Genomic DNA, 18273 nt, shown 5'->3' on the forward strand with positions numbered 1-18273 from the left:
CACTCAGTATAACCTATCAGGCCACCTCACAGATTTTCCTTTACTATTAATGTGAGATAAATAGCATTCCTCACAGTTTGACCTACAAAAACCAAGGCTCAGTGACAGGTAAATAGCCTATCAGTCACCCACATAGCGAATAGTAAGCCCAGATGTCAATCCATCTATGCTGGATCCCTAAGTCCAGATCCCTTCCTCTTTACTATTCTGCCAACTCTGTACTTGGTTCTCAGAAGTTCTCTGAGAAATAGGATAGTGGACTTTGATTCATGCATTGCACGTTTGCTGAGCACTATCCTTAGTGTGGTCATGAGAAGGAAGCACTGGAAGAGACAGCCAAAGTGGGTAAGAGCACAGACTCTGGAGCCACTGTAAGGTTTGGAATCCTGGTTTTACCTCTACCAACTAGATGGGCCTGCTGGACTACATTATCTAACCTTTCTGTGCCTCAGTTTACCTACACTTCAGTAAAGCCTTATGAGGATGAAATGATTTGGTAAAAATGGAAAAATTAGAACAGTGCCCAGCACAGAGGCAGTATGATAACCACACTGGTTTTTATTGCTATGACTGTGGTGAACTAAATTGACTTCATCCTTGCCCTTACAGAGTTCCAATCCAGTGGAGGAAAACAGATGTGAAACAAACACGAATAAATGCATCATAACAAATCATGCTATGGAGGGAGGAACGATTTCAGCAAGATAACATAATATGGTTTCCAGTTCTTATTTCACACAGAAACATCAATTTGAACAACCATCCATGCACAAGAATTCCTTCACAAGACCTAAGGAACCCAGATGAGAAATCATAGTATCTGGGTGGAACATAGAAATGAGAAAAGATGCATTGAAGGGGGTGGAAAGGACAGTGTCAGATTACCCATATCACCCCTGCCCTAAGCCAGTGCAGTGCAGCATAGAGAGAGATACCCTCCCTATGGAAGAAGAAGAGTGAAGCAATCATCTGACTTTGACACAAACCCTGGCATCAGTTCCACCTCAGTGAATCCTGGCACCGTGTTAGCTCCCATGAACCCAGGTAATCTGTAAAGAATGGAAGAGGTGCTTATTTCTTCAAATGCGCAGACACCAACACAAGGCCACACGGATCATGAAGTCAAGGAAACGTTACACCACTAAAGAAACAAAATAAAGCTCTAGGAATCAATCTTAAAGAAATGGGGATCTACAAATTGCCTGACAAAGAATTCAAAATAGTTGTCTTGAGGAAGCTCAGTGAACTACAAGAGAACACAGACAACTAAATGAAATCAGGAAAACAATACATGAACAAAAGCAGAAGTTCAGTAAAGAAAGAGAAACCATAAAAAAGAAACAAACAGAAATTCTGCACTGAAACACAATGACTGAAATTAAAAACTCCATAGGGAGCCTCAACATCAAACAAGATCAACCAGAAGAAAGAATAAGGTCAAAGACAGAATATTTGAAATTACTCAGTAGAGGAAAAAGAAGAAAAAAAGAATGATATAGAGTGAAGAAAGCCTGTGGGACTTATGGGACACCATCAAGTGACAATACATGCATTATAAGAGCCCTACAAGGGAAAGGCAGTAAAGAACGTGACAGAAAGCTTATTTAAAGAAAAAAAAAAATAATAGAAAACTTCCCAAATCTGGAGAGGGAAATAAACATCCAGATCCATGAAGCCCAAAGAATCCCAACTTGATGAAACATAAAGAGATCTTCACTGACACAGATTAAAATCAAATTCACAAAAGTCAAAGACAAACAGAGAAAGCAACTTGTCACGTATAAGGGAACTCTTAAAGTTACTACTGGATTTCTAGCAGAAACCTTGCAGTCCAGGAGAGAGTGTGATGATATATTCAAAGTGGTGGTGGGAAAAAAACCTTTCCAAATAAGAATATGATATCTGGAAAGGTGTCATTCAGAAATGAAGAGAGAAAGACTTTCCTAGACAAATAAAAGCTGATGGAGTTCATCACCACTAGATCTGTCTTACCAGAAATGTTAAAGTGAGTCCTTCAAGGTGAAAGAAAAGGACACGAATTAACAACATTAAAACATATAAAGTATAAAACTCAATGTAAAGGTAAGAATACAATCAAATTTAGAATATTTTTATACTGTAATGGTGGTACATAAATAACCTTTAACTCTAGTATAAAAGTTAAAAGAAAAAAGTATTAAAAATAACTATGGCTATAATAATTTCTTAATGGATACACAATAGTTCAGACTGGTACAAATTGTGATATCAATGAAATAAAAAGGAGAAGTTCAAGTATAGAGTTTTTGTATGCAGTTGAAGTTGTTAACAACTATAGACTATTAAAACTATAAGATGTTTTATGTAAGCCTTATAGTAACCACAAAGAAAAAACTTGTAGTAGATACACAAGAGATAGAGATAAAGGAATCAAAAGCATACCACTACAGAAATAAAAATAAAAATAAAAAGAAAAAAAATCAAATCACAAAGAGAACAAGAGAGAAAGGAACAAACTACAAAACTTCAGAAAACAATTGACAAAATTTCAATAAGTCTTTACCTATCAATAATTAGTTTAAATTTAAATAGATTTAATTTTGCAATCAAAGACATTTAATCAAAAGACATTCAGAGTGGCTGAATGAATTAAACAAACAAACAACAACAACAACAGCAACAACAACAAAACCTCAAGATTCCACTATATGCTGCTTACAAGAGACTGACTTTAGCTTTAAGAACACACATAGGCAGAAAGTGAAGAAATTGGAAAAGATAGCCATGTAAATAGTAACCAAAAGACAAAATGGATTTTTTCAAAAACTGTCACAAGAAACAAAAAAAGTCATTACATAATGATAAAGGAATTATTAATTCATTAAGAGGACATAACAATTGTAAATATATATGTACCCAACAATGGAGCACCCAAATACATAAAACAAATATTAAAAGAAGGGAGAAATAAATACCAATACAATAATAGTAGGGGACTTCAATGCCCCACTTTCAACAATGAATAGATCATCCAGACAGAAAATCAATTAGGAAACAACAAAATTGAACAACATTATAGCCCAAATGGACCTAACAGACATATATAGGACATTACAGGCAGTCCCCAGCTTACGGACAACGTGATTTACAGTGTTCCATAATTATGAATGGGCTCCTAAGGCTCCCCACAAGGATTAAATAATTAAATAATATTAATTAAATAATTAAATAATAACATTAATAATTCAGGAACTAGTTTCTTCCACACATGTAAACAAACCTATACAGTATAAGCGATTCGTTGGCACAGCATGTTTATGCTAGCAGTTAGTCTCACTGTTTATACAGTCACTTACACACAGCATCATCCCTTTCACCTTAACTTTTTTATCTGACTTTGAGTCTATGTTTACCCTTATGACCACACCTCCAAAGCTAAAGTCCATGACAAGCCCAGGTGAGCCTGCAATGAACATAAATTTGATCATGATAGAGATGAAAGTAGAAATAATTAAGCATTCAGACAAAGGCCAGACACCATTAATTATTGGAAAAGCATTAAGCTAGACAATTGGAACAATTATAAAGTATAAAGTGAGAATAATGGAACATGTGAAAGGTAGTTCTCCAATGAAAGCATCAATTATTACTAAGCAGTATAATGGATTAATTATTGAAATGGGAAGGCTGTGATTAATTTCTTTGGAAGATCAAAATAAGCGTAACATTCTTATTAGCCTAGCGTAGTATTGAGGTAACATTAAGTGAATGTTAACCTTTAATATTCGTTTTTGAAATTTCTCCCATCTCCTAGCTAAACTTTTTGTATGGGTCTGTTTTTATGTTCTGTTTGTTTGAATTAAAAGAAAGAGCACAATAGTTTCTGTAGCTTATTATTAGAGTACAGGGATATTATTATTACAGTATTAAACTGTATTATTATCACATATGAGACATTATGGTATTGTTATTATTACTGTTATCACCATATATGTGCTGTTGATCAGGGATCTGAGTTGTATACAAATCCAACCTAAAGACGTTCTCAGGAATGTATCTTATCTGTAAGCCAGAGACTGCCTATATTTAATCCAACAACACCAGAATACACATTCTTCTCATGTGCACACAGAACATTGTCCAGGACAGATCATATGTTAGCTCACAAAACAACTCTTAACAAATTTAAGATGACTGGAATTATATCAAGTATCTTCTCTGACCACAGTGGTATATGAAAATAGAAATCAGTAATAGCAGGAATACTGGAAAATTCACAAATATGTGGAAAATAAATAACACATTCCTGAGCAAAGAAGAAATCAAGAGGGAATCAAATGTGTCTGAGACAAATGAAAATGGAAACATAATATACTAAAATTATGGGATGCAGTAAAAGCAGTCTAAGAGGAAAGTTTATAGTGATAAACACATATATTAAGAAGAGAGATCTTGGCCAGGTGTGGTGGCTCATACCTGTAATCCCAGCACTTTGGGAGGCTGAGGCAGGAGGATTGCGTGGGCCCAGGAATTTGAAGTTAGAATGAGCTATGACTGAGCCATTGCACTGTAGCCAGGGTGACAGAGAGAGAGAGAGAGCTTGCTTCTAAAAGAAATTAAAAATGTTAAAAAAGGAAAAAGATCTCAAATAACCTAACTTTATACCTTAAGGAACTAGAACTATATGAGGTGACTGATATGCTAATTAGCTTGATTGGGGTAATCATTTCCCAATGTATGTATATATATCAAAATATCACATTGTACATTTAATATATACAATTTTTATTTGCCAATTATATCTCAAAAAAGCTAGAAAATCAATCAATCAATCATGCTGGGAAGGAAAAGTTGAGTACAATGGGAGAAAACAACAGGAGTAGCTGAAGATTAGGAAAGCACTTGCCAGGAATAAATGGAGAGAAGCAGAGAAATAACACACGTAAAGGACAGGGTAGCTTTTTATCACTCAGCAGAGGTCAATGTGGCTGAAGAACAGCGAATGAGGAGAAGAGCCAGCGAGGCAGCCTAACACAAAGCCCCACAGGGATTTTGGTCTTCATCCCAAGAGCAGAAATGTGAAGGTCTGGGTATGTTTGTCGGGGAAGACACAATTAAATTCACACTTCAGAAAGATCATGCTGCAGAAGGATATGGATTGCAGAGGGTTAAGATTAGATCTAGGGAGTCGAATTTGGAGGCTGCTGCCGTGCGTGGTCTAGGTGAGACACGAGGGTGACTTGGATAAGAGTGCTGGTGGAAAATAAATTCAACCAAAGTCCCAGACACCCGAGGTCCATGAGTGGAGAGTCCACAGAGGATCAGGACTGTCAGTTGGCTGGCTCGCACCCACTGTCCTGGGTATGGACATGTTGACACAAGTGGTTAAGGCACCATCATAATCAACCTGTTAAAATGTCCCACAATTTCTTTCTTGGAGCACTTACCTAACAAAGCCTTGTGCTGGCAACTACAAAGGCTACACCACATGACAGGATGGGAAACCAGAGCAGGGGTGGTGGGAGCCATCTGTGAATTGGACATTCCACACTTCAACAAGGTACTAATGGCATCTTGAGAGGGCACCCCATCCTCTCTGATCTCAGGGGATGGGGGCATCCATCTGAAGGGAAGCAACCTCTCCTTGGGTACATAACTCCCCCCAACCACCCCCAACCAACACCAGCTTCTGAGCTACCTATGAGGAGGGGCCCATGTCCCACCGTGTCTACAGTCCAGGCCTGACACAGATTCTCAGCAGGGCAACCTCCTCCCTGGATGACAGGCTCCGTGAGGACGGAGTCTCCATCTTATGCCTCCTTGCAATTTCACTGTCAAGCCCAGACATAACATATCATGTGTACTCAATCAGATTTTGTTCAGCGAACGAACAGATGACTCTCTTCCAGTCCCTTACGGTAGATGGCTCAGTCACCCAGTCAGTGGTTCCGGGGGCCAAGCTGAGAACCCTACGCTAGAGTCAATGCCCTGAAGCTATTCGGACTGTGCTGGGGAGTCAGACACAGACAGAAAGGGACAAAGTCCATTCCTACCATCCAGACATGAGGAACTCAGAGTTTTTAAAACAGAGAATGGTGACTTCCAGGTGGAACAACACAGAGGGGAGGCAAATGGTAGCGTGGAACTTCAGGACAGGTGGGATGTGGATAATCAGATGGACGGCCAATCAGAGGGAGAGGGAAGCGCCCACTCATGGAGAACTTGCAATAAGTGAAGCCCCAGTCAGAGCCCTCAGACAGGTTCTTCTCACAGTGGCCCTGCAGGCAGGAGCCATCAGCTCATGTCACTGTCCAGAACACTGAGGCTCAGAGTGGTGAAGGGACGTGCCCATGGTTGCAAAGCCAGCAACTGGTGGAGCTGAGAACTGAACCCAACACTTTCTGAAGCCAGAAGCCATGGATCGCTCAGGCATCCAAGGAGAAGAAACAACGGGATCAAAGCACAGAAATCAAAGAAAGAAAGCGGTAGGTTTTAAAGACAGGAAGTGAGATCTGCTTACCGGGACCAATTCCCCACTTGAGAGACTTAAAGGTGGTGGATCGGGTGGATTCACAGGCTGGAGTGATGCTGAGGTAGGACTTAAATGCCTTGCTGAGAGGTCTGACTTCAAGCCTGCAGATGTCAGGGAGCTGCTGGCTGTTTCTGAGCTGTCCAGGGACATGAGCAGAACTGTGCTTTCAGAATTTGGACATGACCTCTGGGAGAAGAGGTGAGAGACAGGAAACTCGGTAAGACGGGAAAACTCAAGGTGCTCAATATGAGGCCCGGGACGGGAGGGGCGCGGTGGGGGAGGAGAGATGGAAGGAATCAGAGATGTGGGTGCCAGCAGGAAGGAAGCAGAGGCAGGAACCGCTGGCTGGAACGGGTCCACGCAGAGGGAAAACCACTTCTCCTTCCCTTTCTGATGACAGCAAGATTAGTACTTGGGAGCAGGGCTGCAAGAGACAGGACTTCCCGAAACTCAGGAGGGGAAGAACCCTGAGCGTGTGTCCCCAACAGAGGCTGCAGCTCCCAATCACATGGTCCACTCAATCTCCTCTTCCCACCCTAGAGCCCTCATCCCCAGTGAGCTTTGGCCTCAGACAGGCCCTCAGGGCACACGGCAGTGCCTCTCCCTCCAGTATTCAGGGCAAATGAGAGGCTCAGAGATCAGCCAGACCCCAAAGCAAGTGACAGATGTCAAGAAAAGTGGCATCATCTCCATACTATAGATAAAGAATCCGAGGCACAGGGAGTTTCAACAACTTACCTATTACCACACAGCAAATGCATGCCAGAATCAAGATTCAAATCCAGGGCCCTCCATGTGGACCTTGCCTGAATCAGTCAGGGACCCAGCGGGGAGGCTGTAGAAAAATAAACACCTTAATCTCACTCCGTTCCTGCCCTCCTATCCTGCCAGTGCCTCCCAGACAGAAGCCAGAGGGCACCTGAGCCCAGTGTTGCATCCATCCTGCTGATGCATCTGCACAGGTGGGGCCCTCGGCACAGAACAAGGCAGAGCAGGACAAGGAGTGGACCTGGAGGGGCACATGGAAGCTCCCCAGCACCCCACCACTCAGACAGCCCAGCCCTTGTTGGGTACCAGGGCCTCAGTTGTCTCTACCATGCAGAGCCAAAGAGTCCCCGCGGCTCTCAGTAGAAGGGCAGGGCCCTCTTCCCAAGCTGGGCAGCACCACCACACTCCCTTCTTCCTTCCTCATTCACACTCCCTGCCCTGCCTCTATCAGCGGCTCCAAAATGCAAAAATCTCAAAATGGCCCACTTCCTCAAGGAAGACTATCTCAGGACAGGAGGATCAGCTGATGGCCACGACAGCCCGAGCTGCGCCCCCCGCCTCCCTGCCAGCGCTGCTCGTGGAGGCCTGGCGGCCGAGAAAAAAGAAAGGGCTCCTGTCTCTGATTCCGCAGGGCCTCTGATAAGAAATGTCATCCCTCGCTGGGTAATATTACCAGGCCAGATAAGAATCTCTATCGAGCTCAAACATATGGCTGGCTACAGAACATGGAGCCCGGCGGAGCAGAGTAATTTATTTGCTTAAGCTGAAAACCCTAGGTGGCCAAGAGAAGTGCCCTGAATAAAAGAGTAAGAGCCAAATTATAAGCTCTTCTGACGTGTCGTTGGGATTCTTCCCTGGGAAGGATGAGGCACCTGAGAACAACAGGGGGCCCTCCACACTTTCCTCCCGACACGGTAAGCACTTTCACCTTCCTCTTTCTTCAAAGGGCACTTTCACTTATGTTATCACATTTAATCCTCACTACAACCTCAAGAGAAGCATTTTTAGCCTGCTTTTACAGATCAGGAAATTGAGATTCAGCAAGGTTAAAGCAAAGTGGCCAAGGTCACATGGGCAGCCACGCTGGAGCGAGGACTCAAACCCCAACAGGTCTGACTCACTGGCGCACCATCAGACGGAGAGCTTGAGCCCAGCCCTGGGGCGGCTCAGCCCATGCAACTAAATTAATCAACGAAGTCAGATCTGCCCGACTTAACTGACAATGTCAGCTACACACTGTAATCTCAAAGGTCTGCTTACAAACCTCTCCTCTTTCCTTGTTTCTCTGTAACCTGGGGGATAATGAAAAAGGCTTGCAGAGCACAACTCAAGGGCAAGGAGGGGAGGCCAGGGAAGTAACCAGGAGAAGGAGAAGAGACCTCAGGGCTTAGCCACCAGCCTCTCATGTTCAAGGAGTAGCAAGCAGAAGGGAATTATAGAAAGAAAACTCCTCCCTCCCTCCATCCATTCATTCATTCACAAATACTGATGGAAAGCCTCCTGTGAGCCTGTTCTATGGAGTCCTCTCTCCTAGGACTGACTGCCAGGTCAGTAAAGAGACAGTAACAACAGAGCATTAAGCACGCCTGCAGATGCAGAAATTCAGGTAGCTTACCCGGGGTTGGTGCATTAGTGTACAGCTATTAGCGTGCTCACACTCCATACTGTTCTATGCCCAGTTGTTTTTTTAAAAAAACATTATTAAGGTTTACATTGCTCTTTGATAGTTAATACAGCTTCAAACAATGTTCCCTATTTATTCATAAAGCCACTAATTAATTTTCAGATTAATTTTTTAATTGACAAATAAAAATTGTAAATATTTATGGTGTACAACATGATGTTTTGAAATATGTATACATTGTGGAATGGATAAATTGAGCTAATTAACATGTGTCCCATGTGTTTTTAGTATTTTTTGAAACAGCTATATTATATTTCACTTTATGGAGGTATCACAATTTAATCAACCAATCCCCAGCTAATGAACTTTCAAATTAAATCTCATTTTTTCTATTTCAAACAATGTCGTGATGGAGATTCTATTCACATCATGCATGCTTCTACAGAAAAAATTCTTAGAATTTTTAGAATTCACCTAATGTCTCTTAGACTTGCCTTTTCCTGTCGTCTTCACTGCAGCAGTAGCAAAGTCTCAATGTCGTTCCCAGAGGTGGTTGGTTTTCTTTTACTTTTGGGCCCTGAGATATTCAAGAATGCAGAAAGCCCAAGGCTAGACAGAAGCAAACCTCCACTAGAGCTCAGGATTCACCTAAAACCACAGCTCAGCCTAGAAAAGCACAGCGTGTGTCAATTGTGCAATTTGAAGCTAAGGTGTCTTGGAGGAAGGCATTGGTCAAAGCCAGAAAGCCTTCAGGTGATCAAAAGATACAGAGAGTGTATCTCGGTGGCTAAAACAAAGTAGAACCTAAGGTGAAGGAGGGCATCCTATGTGTGAGGGGGCTGGCCATCTGGCTAAGGCACCGTGGTGGGCACTGATGGAGAACAAGCACCAGTAAGGCAGAGCCCCACTCTGCAAGGAACCCATAGTCCCCTGGAGGGGACTGAGGAAAAAGGCTGTCATGTATGTGATCACAGATAAGAGGACCAAGAACTTCAGAACAAAGAGAAAGGCCTCATTCACTCTTTCTGGGTAAGTTAGAGAAGAGGATATTTCAGCTAGGTATTGAAGAGTAGGGGTTCACAGGCAGAGAAAGGGAAGGGAACTCCCAGATGTTATTACCAGAATATATAATATGGATAGTGACAGAATGGTCAGCCAGGGGTCAGGACACATAGGGCATACCGCATATGCTGTGCTGAGGAGCTTGGCTTCCCCCTACAGATGCACTAGGAGCTGTGGCCCCTGAGCACCACAGTGACAGATCAGAACGAAGCTTCAGCATCACCATGGAGGATGAAATGGTGAGAGAAAATCCTCAGCCATGTGGGAACAAGTATACCACAATTCTAAGAACATCCTGCAAGGCAATAGATGTAGTGATTAAAACAGCGGCCTCCAGAGCCAGGCTCCCTGTCTTCCAATCCCATTCAAATCCTCTGCCACTACCAGCTTGAACAAGTTCTCTATGGGCTCCGTGTTGTTTGCTCATCAGTGGAATGGAGATGACACCAGCAGGGGCCTCTTAGGGCTACTGTGTGGACTGTAAACTGGATGAGTTAATATATATAAAGTGCTTAGAACAGTGCCTGGTGTGCAGGATGGACACAGCACATGACAGCTGTTGGGACCACGCCCATCTCCCTGGTCCCTTGGCTTCCTCTTTCAGCATTGTCATTCGTTCTGAAACGGGAGCTGCCACAAATCTGAGCAAAGATGAGCAGGTCTGAGTCAAGGCTTGCTTTAGGAGGGCTGGAACTACTATCTGAAACAGCGTTTGGGGATTGCCCGCTTCCTCTTAGCTGACGATAGTGGTTCTCAAATTTTGCTGCACAACAGAGTCACCTGGGGAGAAGACGTTATAAATCCCAAAGCCCAGGCCCCATTCCAGACAAAATCAGAACTTTTGCAGGTGGGATACTGGCATCAGGATTTTTAAATTCCCCCGGTGATGCCAACATCCAACTCAGTCTGTGAACAGCTGATGGAAGACTCAAATCCAGCAGGAAAGGCACACTTGGCAGGAGGAAAGCGTCCCCACCCCTGAGTTGTGCCGTCTCCAGAATCCACGTCTGCTCATTACGACGTCTACCCTCACTATGCCTCACGAGGCAGCTCAGCTGTCACACGGCGCTAACAGACTTGAAAGCTGCCCCAGATCATGAAATGTGTAACACACACTCTTTTCTGGAAGCAGGTAAGGAAAGAGAACAACAAAAAATACAGCCATTGCAGGTCACTCTTTGGAAAAAGCACTGGGTTGCTAACAGACAGCTGGCTCTGGCCCCAGGCTCTCTCTCTCATGCTATGTGACCTAAAAGTCATATAATTTTGGAAATTCATACAATTTTAAGAAAATTTCAGTTTCTTGTAGGGGTAAGGACTGGCTCACCCATCCGACAAGGTGTGGGTGAGATACAAGCTGGAAGACACAGGTCACATTATGAAGACTCAGGCAAAGGTAAATTATTTTTATATAACATGTTTTCTATGTTATATGCATGCCTTTACTGCAACATGAGAAGTTCAAGAGAAAGAAATGCCCCCTTAAACACCTTTTTTTTTTTTGCCAGGGGGAGGCATCAAGGAGTAGGGTGGGCCACAGGAAAGTTCTCTTCAGGGCAGGCTGCACTGCTGCCTGCAAAAGGCCCAGGTGCGGCTAGCGATAGGGCAGGCGCCTGGGTGTGTCCGAGGGCTGCCCCTCCAAGACGTTAAGATAGAGCATGTTATCTGGAAACAATGGAGCAACCTTACCGTTGTCCTAGACCTGAATCTGACAAGGGAGGATAAGGCTCCAGGAAACACGTCCCCAAACATCTGGCCAGAGTGGCCCCAACAAACCCCTGGCCCAGTTGTTTGCTCATTTATCCTCTCACTCATGTACGTTAGCACATGTCAACCACATACCAAGAATTGTGGTAGAAGGTGGGGATGCCGGGATGACTAAGGCTCACTCTGCACCCTCCGGAGGGACAAAGATAAGTAGGGCAAGCAAGTAACATTCAAGTATAACACCATGTGCTAAAACACAGTAAAAATCAGAAGTTTAATAGGAAATAGCCACCACTCATTGGTGGCAGACCATCTCAAATCCTTGCTGTGCCCTCAAGGTAAGGATCTGCGTGGGGCAGAGACGGATGTTGTAAGCATTAGTACCTTTATTTAGCATTGACTCAGTCCTTACTGTGTTGCGGGCACTGTGCTCAGTTTTCCTTGGTTTGTTTGTTTGTTTGTTTGTTACCAGCAGGAGGTAGTGATGATTTAGATTAGAACATGGGCTCTGGGCCCAGATTTGCCTGCCAGTAGCTGGGTGACCTTGAGTAAGTTACTTTACTTCTCTGTGCCTGAGTCTAGGCCCAGAGGTCATCTCTAAAATAGAGACTCATCCATTTGACAAATATTTACTTGGCATCTACCATATGCCAGGGAATAAAGCATTTAATAAAAACTAACAAAAATCTCTGCATTCCTGGGGCTCATGAAGGGGTGGGGGTGGCAGACAGTCACCAAACAAATAAACAGGTAAATATATGGTGGATCGGATGATGGTAAGTGCTGTGGAGATCAATAAAGACAGAAAAGAAAAGGAAGATGGGGGTGTGAGGTGGTGCTGTTTGCATATAGTGGCCAATAAAGGCCTGTCCAATAAGACCTTTGAGTTCCGTGTGTGTGTGTGTGTGTGTGTGTGTGTGTATGTGTGTCTATGTATGTGTGTGTCTATGCATGTGTGTGTCTATGTATGTGTGTCTATGCATGTGTGTCTATGTATGTATGTGTGTCTATGCATGTGTGTGTCTACACATGTGTGTGTCTATGTATGTGTGTCTATGCATGTGTGTCTATGTATGTATGTGTGTCTATGCATGTGTGTGTCTATACATGTGTGTCTATGTATGTGTGTATGCATGTGTGTCTATGCATGTGTGTCTATGTATGTGTGTCTGTGCATGTGTGTGTATGTATGCATGTGTATGCATGTGTGTGTGTATGCATGTGTGTGTCTATGCATGTGTGTGTATGTGTCTATGCATATGTGTGTGTGTGAGTGAAAGAGAGAGAGAGAGAAATCTGAGCACCTCCTATGTGCTGGGCACCATCACCATTCTAGGGCTAAGTTAGGTGTTTCACAAAGAGTAACTCATCTTACTCTCCCTGACATCCCAAGGAGGAAGACAGTGACACAAGTCCCATTTCACACAGGACAAAGCGGAGACACAGAGAGCTTAAATGACTGGCTCCAGGGACGGAAGTGGTGAAGACTGAGCAGGCTGTCGGGCTCGGCAGCCCCGACTGTGAACTGCTGCACACGAGGGCTTCACTCGAGTGTGATGCTCTGAAGATCTTTACTGTGATGGTGTAACAACGCCCACAAGAAAAGAAGCAAAAAGTGCAGAGGATGAGAGCAGAGGGACACGCAGGCACAGGGTGTGCTTTAAACCCATTTGGAAAATAAAGGAACACTGACTGCAGACTCTCCTCCCTCTCCCCGCACCTGTCTCTGATAAAGAGACCACCTTCAATCCCTTTAGTCATCCCTACTTAATATTTTGGAATGAAAAACATGAGAGGTTCTGTATCCATTTTAGAGCTGGCTTCTGATTTGCAAATTTGTTCAAGGTTCTGCTCTCTCTCACTCCAAAGAAAAAAGCTGTCCCATCCAGGCCCACGAGGGTCAGCTCATCCCTTCTCAAGGCCATCACTCCAGAGCCCACCATGGTGTTCTTCTGCTCAAGCCACAGACTCCAGCAATAGGAAGGGGTGGGGTGGGGGAAGCAGCCAATGAAGGTCCTAGAAGGTCCCAGAAGGGCAGATGTGGTAATATTGGTCCAGTGGCTGACCACTGAGACCCTGCCTCAGAGATTCTTGCACTCCAAAGGCCAGAAAGAGCTCCTTTACTAAGAAGCCCACCCAGGAACCTGCTTCCGGGAGTGACTGTCACATGCTTCTTCTCTAGGAGCCCACTGGATTAGAGCTCTTGCAAGCAAGGCCTTTGTGCCTCATCCGCCAGCTTCTACAGGGTTAGCGTGTTTGATGAATGGATGAGGGACGGATGCAGGGAAGGAGGAAGGGAAGAAGGGAGAGAGAGAGGAGGGAAAGCAGGGAGGTGTGGAATGTAGGGTGGGTAAACAAAAATTATAGGAGCCAATGACATGACATCAGAAGAAGTAGAAATAAAAGGGGAAAATGGATAAAAACAAACATTCACTAATAGAACAGAATTGGAAAAGAATCTATGGAATACTATGCAGCAGTTATAAATGAATGAGGTGTGTGTACACATCCCACATACACACACACACAGATCTCCAAGATATATTATTGAGTGAAAAATTAAAAAATGTTGAAATATTTGATTCCCTCAGGCTCCCTCAGGCTCTGAGTGCCATGACATGCACAGAGCGGAAGGCAGGGCTGGAGGATGGATCTCAGGATAAATCCCAAGGAGCTCAGCTCTGGGGCCCCTGTCTCAGGCCATTCATTCCATCTGGAGGAAAGCAGGGCCATGCCCTCTGTCTAGGTCTCTAGGCGACCGCATCTCATGACCTGGCTTCCTCTCTGGTAATATTCTCCTCGTTCTTGAAAATATTCATGCTGATTTCAAAATAAAATAAGTCAAGAGAGCTTCCTTCACTTCCTGGCCCCCAGCCCATGATAACCCACAAAGAGCAATGCATGAAACTGAGTTGCAGACTGAAGACCTGGGGCTTTATCTGGAGGCATGTTTCACCCACAGGATGTTTAAATATTTTTGGATTCAGTGCTCACATCCAAAATTCAGAAAATTTCATTATATTACAATGTCCAAAAATTAATCTGGCAGCACTGGACCCACGCTCCCACAATACAGCAGCCAGCTGGATGCTGAGGGGGGGCTTCCCCGTAGGGCATGCAACGCCCCCATGACCAGTTTCCCACCCCTCAGAGAACACCAAGTCCAAACTCCCCACAGATGAAGACACTGCTGCTCAGAAAGGTGCGAAGACGTGCCCAAGGTCATGCAGCAAGCCAGGGGCAGTACCGTAGCCACAACTCAGTAACCCTCACACAAAGACCTGTGTCCCTTCAAACTTCCAGGCTGCACTCCTCGTTTAGAGTTAATCACAGCCTTAGAAAGTAGATGATCCACTTGACACTGGGCTAGAAGAACAAGGCCCCGAGGATTACCCTGGATCCAGAGCACAATCCGGCTGAGAGAGAAGTGATGCTCTTACATGACACGATGGCCCAAACACATTGCAACACTGTCACCATAATTAGCCCAGGCCCGGTGACCAGGACGTCTCTTGCTCAATATTATTCTTTGCTTCTTGGTTTCCACATACAGAGGAACAATACTTCTCTAAAAAATCAATTGTCCCCGGCAACCCACCTACACACAGTTCTTGGAAAATATGGGTTAAACATTGTGCCTTACAAAGAAAACAAGGGACAAAGAGGGAGAGGGAAATTCATCTCCATGGTCCTGCATTTCTCATTATTCACACCAAACGTTTTTCAAGTCACTAAGTTCAAATGACCCTGTCCCTTGGGGCTGCGGAACTATTTTTACGAACACTTGCCAGTAAGGAAGCTCCACACGCTTTAATAAATGGGATTACGCAGTACGAAGAGGCGCTAAATGGCTTCAAGAGACTGGCGGTTAGGGGAACTGAAAATGGCCCGGAAGGAAGATGCCGGAATAATCAATTTCTGGCACAGGAGAAGGGACGGCTGGATGCCATTCTGCCGCCCAGAGCACCGGAGGGGCTGCAGCACAGGAATCGCAAAGCATCCGTCAGATAAATAGGTGGCCCCATCAGGATGACTTCCCAAACTTCCAGAAAAAATAAGGAGATAGACGGCTCTGGTTTTAAGAAGAGGCAGCGTAAACACACACGCACATGTACACACACACACACACACACACACACACACACACACACACGGCTTCTGAATCGCCTTCCCTGTGCTGTGCAGCCCAATGAACTTGCTCCTCTCTGTCCACACTTGCCGCTTGGTATCACACCCAGCCTCAAGTCTTAAATGACTTGACTCCCATATATGAATCCAAATACATACTTATTGTATAAATGTTGGGTATCTAAGTTTGTTTCTTTACTCCATGTACTACTCAGGATTTTCCAGAGGAACTCAACCAACAGGCCAATTATGGGGACCAGCAAGTCCAGAACCTCCAGGGCATGGCAGCAAACTGGAGACCCAAGGAAGGGCTGATGTTGCAGCCCGAGTGCTAAGGCAGTGTGGAGCCAGAACCCCCACTTTCCAGTTTCACAGGAGACCTCAGTCTTTTTCGCTGAAAGCCTTCAACTGATTGGATGAGGCTCACCTACATTACGGAGGGTAATGTGCTTTACTCAAAGTCCACTGATTTAAATGTTAATCGCATCCAAAAAATACCTTCATGATAACATCTAAACTGGTGTTTGATCAAGGCTCTTGGTACCTTGGCCTAGCTAAGCTGACACTCCAGATTCATATGAGAAGCTGCTTCCTCAGTATCTTCACATGGATGTCTGACCAATATCTCAAACGTTAACAGTTCCACCTCTACCCACAAAATAAACACCCACTCCCCTCATGATTCCCCCATATCAATATGTGGAAACTTCATTTTCTAGTTGTGCAAGATAAAAGCCTTGGGATCATTTTCTTCTGGCACCCCATATCCAATCCACCAGCAAATTCTACCTTGGAGATATATCCAGAATCTGATCACGTCTCACAATCTCCTCTGCTTTCACCCAGCCGGGCCACGTCATCTCTTCTCGAATTACTGCGATACCCTGGATTGCTGTAACAGCCCCCTAACTGGTCTATCTTTCCACCTTTGCCACTTTCAGTCCATTTTCAGTACGGCAGCCAGAAGGATCTGGTTGAAATGCAAAGCAAAATGCGCTTAAAAGACCCCAGTGGCCTCATCTCAACAGAGAAAGCCAATGTCTGTCTATACCACGACCCCTCTGAGCCATCTCATGCCTGAATCTTTTCTGTTTTTTGTGGCTTGAACATCTCCCCCTGGCCCAGTTCTGCCCATCTCTCGGTGCCCAGACTGGGCATCTCCTGAAGCCCACCTCGCTGGGAGAGGAAGCAGCGCCCACCTTGGGCTTTACGAGCCGAACAATGGCCACGAAGACCCGAGGGCATTAACTTGAGGACAGTAGGAGAGAGAGGGACACTGAGAAGTGTTAACTAGAAAAGAGGTGGGCACAGGGTGGGATTTGTGTCTTTGGAAGATTCCCTAAGGCAGCTGATGTGGCTTGTTCTCTGAACCCCATTTACAAAGAGAAGAATTAGGTGGCTGCCCGGTAAGGACAGGTGGGAGGAGGGAGGAAGCAGGGAAGGAGGAGAGGCAAGAACCCAGGCAGGTGCTCTGCCACCTCCGTGAACTCCCCTGCCAAGCGGCTGCGATTTCACACACCAACAGTCAGAAGAATCACAGGGAACAAAGGCAGAGAGAAGAAACGGTGTTTGTGGCCAGGAGGAAGAAAGCCTTCCAGTGGCCGAGAGGAGGGGCACCCATGCTGAGCAGGTTGGCTTGGCAAGTGGAGCTCACCCCTCCCTCCCACCCTCCTGTCTCCCTTCTCCTCCCTCAGACAGGACCTGAGCACAAAGACACAATAGCGCCAAGGTCCCTTCTGTGTTCTGTGGCCTTGGCTGAAGACATGTGGGGAGGAGAGAGGAACGACCATCATTCCCACCACAGAACATTAAGCTTCGTTCTGGGGACCTGCTCGGCTCCAGCAGGGAGCTTTGTCAACTGGGCTGGGTTCAAGGTCTCTATAGGGCCTCCTCTCAGTGAATCTAGTGAGACTGAGGACACAGTCTACTGCAGAGCCTTTTTTTGCAAGCAATAAAGGACAAATTTTTTTGTCCCCAAGGAGGCAGCTAACAGAAATGGGGCACTGTCAATGAATCCGTGGAATGACCCTGAAGGGGCCCAGCGATGACTGTGCAGGAGGGCAGGGCCCATAAATGGGTGACTTGCTTATTTACAGAGGCCTGTTACTCCAGAGACTGTCACCCTCGAGCCCATTAACACAATGTGCCTCCCTCTGGGCACTCCTGACCACGGCAGGAAATGACATTCTTTTTTTTGGAGACCCCCCACTTGGCTCCAGGCCCCCTGAGTGCTGTGGCCGCATCTGCCACTCACAGCAGCATCCCTGCACTCAGGAAAGTGCCAGGCATGTGGCAAAGGCTGAATAAATACGTGCTGAATGAAGATGCTGCTCATGCCACGTGGGGAGAAGACGGGATGGAGACTCTTGGAGAAATCAGAGCTCAGAGGAACCTTCCAACAGACATCTGAGCCAAATTCTTAGTTTTAAACAGCAAAATGAAAGTTGATAGCAGTGATTCCAATCTGGGTCTC

General features: G+C 45.0%; 1 long non-coding RNA gene across 8 annotated transcripts in view; it reads right to left on the minus strand.

The window, feature by feature from the left end:
• LOC123644337 overlaps window positions 1–18273 on the minus strand; it is a 156137-nt gene that overhangs the window by 20474 nt on the left and 117390 nt on the right. For 3 of the 8 annotated variants that reach the window (XR_006737113.1, XR_006737109.1, XR_006737114.1), the window contains 3 exons: window positions 10086–10260; window positions 7250–7346; window positions 6500–6697 (listed from right to left, as the gene is read on the minus strand). This is a non-coding gene — a long non-coding RNA (uncharacterized LOC123644337). The remainder of the gene's footprint in view (window positions 1–6499; window positions 6698–7249; window positions 7347–10085; window positions 10261–18273) is intronic. The other 5 variants (XR_006737112.1, XR_006737111.1, XR_006737110.1 and 2 more) reach the window with 3 other exon arrangements.

The sequence above is a fragment of the Lemur catta genome, chromosome 9 (genome assembly GCF_020740605.2).
Source record: "Lemur catta isolate mLemCat1 chromosome 9, mLemCat1.pri, whole genome shotgun sequence".
Classification (NCBI taxonomy): Eukaryota; Metazoa; Chordata; class Mammalia; order Primates; family Lemuridae; genus Lemur; species Lemur catta.